Source organism: Rattus norvegicus, chromosome 7 (assembly GCF_021556685.1).
Source record: "Rattus norvegicus strain SHRSP/BbbUtx chromosome 7, alternate assembly SHRSP_T2T, whole genome shotgun sequence".
Taxonomy (NCBI): domain Eukaryota; kingdom Metazoa; phylum Chordata; class Mammalia; order Rodentia; family Muridae; genus Rattus; species Rattus norvegicus.
Window position 1 is genome coordinate 56,605,670 of NC_141540.1, and position 5,632 is coordinate 56,611,301.

The 5,632-nt window shown below is 43.4% G+C and overlaps 1 long non-coding RNA gene across 1 annotated transcript; it reads right to left on the bottom strand.

Moving 5' to 3' along the window:
• Positions 1-502: 502 nt before the first annotated feature.
• LOC148004675 (uncharacterized) lies at positions 503-3,201 on the bottom strand. Its single transcript, XR_015625320.1, has 3 exons — positions 2,988-3,201; positions 2,703-2,911; positions 503-977 (listed from the first exon to the last, which is right to left on the bottom strand). It is a non-coding gene; the product is annotated as an uncharacterized LOC148004675 (long non-coding RNA).
• Between the last annotated feature and the right edge of the window lie 2,431 nt (positions 3,202-5,632).

Sequence of the window (5,632 nt, forward strand, 5' to 3'; positions counted from 1 at the left end):
CTACTCTGCCTTGTGCCTAAAGGTATGGGTCAGAGGAATGAGCATCCTGACACCAAAAAAAGGAGATAAGTATCCGATAGAAAGAATCACGGGCAGAATTATTAGATTGACCCGCAAGCCAAATACTACTTTAAGCAAGATGAGTACTTGTCGAGTATCAGAGGAAACGTGTGATTTGGTTGAGTTCATTATAAGTAGGCCAAAATGAAAGAGTTACAATTCTCAACACACAGACACACACAGACACACAGACACACACACAGAACCCCCCCCCCCCAACACACATACATAAAGCTACAGCTGGTGCATGGATTTCACCTGAAAATGTATCTGTTAGTCTGCAGTCCCCTGCAGGCACACTACCCTCTGTTGTTTTTTCATTTCAATAGCGCCCTTTTGCAAAATGCCAATGATCCTTTGTAAGCGGCGGAGTTTGATTTCTGTTAAACTGAATAAAGTATATGGAAGGAAGAGAGGGTTATGTTGACACGGGAGTCTAATATCAGTTGTTGGTTTGTTTAATAGAGGAAAGGCAGTCTCCAAAGGAAGGACAATCAGAGAATTCAAAGCATGCTAAAGTCAGTCCACAGTCTGAAAGATGAGGTTTGGGGCCTCCAGTGTTATATATGTACCCCGCCCTCCATGCAGCCTTAGGTAAATATCGCCTCATCTCTAAAAAGGAAGAATATTAGAACTATAATCATAACAATCTGAATCGAACAAGAGCTATACATGTACAGTTATAGCTTCCAAGTCTATACTGAGATTAAAAGAATCATGGGCTGGGAGATGGCTCAGTCTGGAAAGTACTTGCTGGACAAGGTTGAGCAATGCCCATCTTTTGTGAGAAAACCTAGGCATAGTGGTGGACATCTGTAATCCCAGGGGTGGGAAGGCCAATCAGTAGGATCCCTGCGACTTGCTGGTCAGTCAGTCTAGATGAATCCATGAATTACAGGTCCAATGAGAGACCTTGTCTTAAAAAAAGAAAATTATGGTGTAAATTACTGAAAAGATACCAATACCAACTTGTGGCCTCCATATATATGCACACACAACGAACATGCATATGCATGCGCACAAGCACACACACACAGATACACACACAGACAAACACACACACAGACACACACAAGGCAATTGGGGGGGGGAATAATCAGGGCATTTTAATATTAAAAAAAACCCAAAATAGAGATATAGTGCTTATAAGAAGTGTATTTGGAAAATAATGGCAAACACTCTTGTATTTTAGAAGCAACACTAATGAACTAAATAGACAAGTAAGGCTGGGGCATAAGTAACAGTGGCAGAGTTCTTCCTTTCATGAAATTCTGGTGTGGTCATTAGCACCGGGTGGGGGCTTGAGGGACACGCATTGCCAAGAAAACAAACAACGTTAGTGGGACTGTTTGACTAGCATTCATCCTCTCTGGGGACAGGAACCTGTCAAACACTCACACGTGGTGGCTGCCCAGTCATTGTTCAGTGGATGACTGTACACATATGTCACAACCCTTAGGATGGCTGAGCTGATATAAGACAGAATAGCTTCCTGCCTCCTTTTCCCATTTTTTTTTTTTTTGGTTCTTTTTTTCGGAGCTGGGGACCGAACCCAGGGCCTTGCGCTTCCTAGGCAAGTGCTCTACCACTGAGCTAAATCCCCAACCCCTCCTTTTCCCATTTTTAAAACAAACTTTTCAAGGTTATAGAACTACCTCTGTGTGTTTCTTCCACGGTTATTATTCACAGGGGCTGGTGTGTGAGGCCCGAGTTTTGTCTACAACACCTCCCTCCACACCAGAAAAGTTATATTTTATGATTGCATAGGACAGTGTTTCTCAACCTTCCTAATGCTGTGACCCTTTAATACAGTTCCTCATGTTGTAATGACCCCCAACCATAAAATTAGTTTCGTTGCTACTTCATGAGTGTAATTTTGCTACAGTTATGAATCATAATGTAAATAAATATCTGATCTTTCTGATGGTCTTGGGTAATCCATGTCTGTCTTAGTTAGGGTTTTACTGCTGTGAGCAGACACTGTGACCAATGCAAGTCTTATGAAGGACAACGTTCAATTGGGGCTGGCTTACAGCTTCAGCGGTTCAGTCCATTATCATCCAGGTAGAAACATGGCAGCATCTAAGCAGGCATGGTTCAGGAGGAGCTGAGAGTTCTCCATCTTCATCTGAAGACGCTAGCAGAACACTGGCTTCCAGGCAGCTAGGGTGATGGTATTAAAGCCCACGACCACAGTGATACACCTACTCCATCAGTGCCACTCCCTGGGCCAATCATATACAAACCTTCACAATGTCTAAGAATCACTTGACCCCCAAAGTGTCATTACCCACAGGTTGAAAACCCCTACCATAGAAAAATGTTCCGCCTACACTGTCATTTGAATAGCCGGTACCCACAAAATAAACAGTATAAGCCACTGTACTAGTCTATTTTGTGTTACTAAAATAAAATATTTGGGGCTACAAAATGAAAGAAATGTTTTTGGCCCATAGTTTTGAAGGGTCTAAATAGCTCAGTTGTAGCATTCTGGTGTTGCTCTCTGTCTACATCACAACACAGCGGGGGGGAAAAAAGAAGAAGAAGAAAAAGAAAAAAGAAAAGAGAAGAGGAGGAGGAGGAGGAGGAGGAGGAGGAGGAGAAGGAAGAGGAGAAGGATGCTGAGCAGATGGCTCACATACCTTGATGTGCAAGCTGATGGTCTTAGTTCCATCCCCAAACCAGCATCAAAAACCAGGTGTGGTGGTGCACATCTGTAATCCCAGCACTCCTACGGTGAGATAGGTCACACGGAGAGGAGAATTTCCCAGAAGGCCATGGACCAGCTGGCTTGTACTCCGCAGCACAGAGGGGAGATCCATGGGCAGGAGGTGGAGGAGGATCCCTAAAACTAAGAGGGACCCTCTCTAAGCCAGTTGCCTCTTTGAGCATTCACATGCCAATTGCAGACATTTTGTCCTACCTACCAATAAGTATTTGGCATCAATTCACTTTCTAAACTCAAAAAAAAAAAAGTTTTCTTGAAAGTTCACGTTAGTAACATGAATGAGGATTCGGTATCTGTGGTTACAAATAGATGATGACTAAAAATATCCTCAGGGGCAAATGCTTGTCCTCTACATCCCAAAGCTCTTTCCACCCCACTGTGGTTGCTAAAAGCCTTTGCTGTCTATCTCTGGTGGTCAACTCCCACTTCCTACTTGGCCCCAATCTTTCCAAGAACTGAAGCAGTTTTATCAAATAGTTTCAAAGACCACATGTCTCTGAGCTGGCCCCTTGAGGAACCCTCCACTCTCCACCTCCAGGAATGCAATACTCATCTTTTGTGTAGATGAGCAGTCATACTTTAGGATACTACAAAATTGGATGCTTGCTATGATTCCCTTTTTAGAAAGAAAATTAAATCCAAATATTGCTGAGGTATCAAAATACAAGGAGTTCGTTTCTGAGACATTTGAATAGCTCATGTCAGTCATGACTTTGGAAAAACATAAAGGGCCAATGTGTCCTCTCTTTAGCAGAGAGCTTCCTCTTCTAAAGCTCTCCACAGTGACATTTATTTATTTTTAGAGTCCTGTGGCTAGCACACTGGCCTGAGGCACGATTGATCTATTCATTTCTGCTCCCTTTAATGTTGAAAGTAATTGCAACAGCTGAATCAACTGTGCTGTAAGCCCAACTAACGGCCTCCACCCCAAGTGGCTTAGTGACACCGTGGGCTTTTATCTTGTGGGCAGTCATCTTTTCTTCCTGGTTTCATTCAGCATCTTGTTAGCTTTGCTGAGTTTCCTTGGGACCGTACATTGTTACATAATCACTGTGAAAGCAGAGCTCCCAGTTGTGACGTTTCCGGATATGACGTTTCCGGATATGACGTTTCCGGATACGCTTTATTTGAATATGGAATTCTCCCTCCCTGGTTGGAGGGCAGGTTACCCTCTCCCACCGCGCCTTTAAAAAGTCCTGAGATCGTATCTCCTTGGAACTTACAATTCCTAGTGCCTGTATCCAGGTTGTTTGCTCTTTGCGTACTATGTTTTTTGAAAGGTTTTAAGATTTATTTTTATTTCACATGTATGCGTCCTGCATGCATGTGGATGCACCACGCGTGCGCAGGGCCCACAGAGACCAGGAAAGGGTGTCGAATCCTCTGGAACTGGAGTTTTGATGATTGTAAGCTGTTGAGAATGGGATCTGGGTTCTCTCCAAGAGCAAGTGCTCTTAATGGCTGAGCTCTGGGTCCATCTCCATGTCTTTTCCTTTTCTTTGTTTTGCGGAGTTCTGTTAAACAAGACGATTCTTTGCAAGGAACAAACACAGAACCTGCAGGGGTAGAGGAAAGCTTGCCTCTGGGAGATTCGATGAGGGACTGCATCAGGAGACTAGAAGGCAGAAGTCTTACACTGTTTTGCACTCATTTCCTGAGCCGATGCCAACATACTAACTGCCAACTGTCTGTTGTTGATATTTATGAGTATATGAATTTTTTAAAAATGGTATGTTTGGTTTTTGTTTTGTTTGCTTCTTGGTTGGTCTTTGAAGAAATTGAAATTTTTTTTTTTTTTTTTTTTTTTTTTTGGTTCTTTTTTTTCGGAGCTGGGGACTGAACCCAGGGCCTTGCGCTAATGTTTTTTTTTTTTTTTTTGATAATTTTTTTTTTAGTCCGTTTATAAAGAAGGGGTAGGGAGTTGCTGATGAGGATGACAAGACATTTTTCTGATTCAGACATAAGGCAAAACCAAAGGTGCACAAAGGCAGGACAGATAGAACAGTGGTGATGGACGGATGGATCTTTGAGGATACAGAAGAGCTGAGCATAGCTGTCAGAGGCAAGCAGATCTCTGTGAATCTGAGGCTCTCTCATCTACATAGTTCTAGGTTAACCAGAGCTACAGAGAGAGAGCCTGTCTCAAAAAAAAAAAAAAAAAAGGAGGAGGGGGAGGGGGGAGGAGGAGGAAGAAGAGGAGGGGAAGAGGGAGGGGGAGGAAGGAGGAAGAAGAAATGGTAACCCCGCCAAACCATTACCCAATTCTTTGGTCAAGTCAAGCAAGCTTTGCTCTCTTTCACACAGAGATAGCTTCCTAAAATGGAGCTTGAAAAATAGCATTAAACACAGAAGAGGGTTGGGTTAGTTCAAAAATAGGGAGTTTTCACAGGTCTGGGTGAATTTCTAGAGGAAGTTTGGTTGCATAGGAACTTGGCTGAACTTTTCAGAATGAATTGGCCCAACATCTCATCATCAGGGTATACGCAAGGGGTGAGTCAGACTCTAGAGGGCGGGGAGGTCAGGATCCAGAAACAGGTTAAAGCACCGTCAACTTGAATTTTGGAGCAATTAGAAAGGAACCTGTTCTGACCTTATTTAAAAATGGCTTCCATTCTTAAGATGGAGTCAGGCTTGTCCATCAGGGGAACAGGAGGGAAAGAAGAAAGAAAAGGAGCAGGGGGAGCAGGGGGAGCAGGGGGAGGAGCTTCTGAGACCGGTTCTTGTTGACAGTTTTCAAATGGCAAAGCAAGTGCTTCCGTGTGGAGGTTTGCACCACAGATGTACAAGGAGATGCTGATTAACTCAGGAGAAAAGCAGCAACTAATTCAGATATGCTTGGAGAGC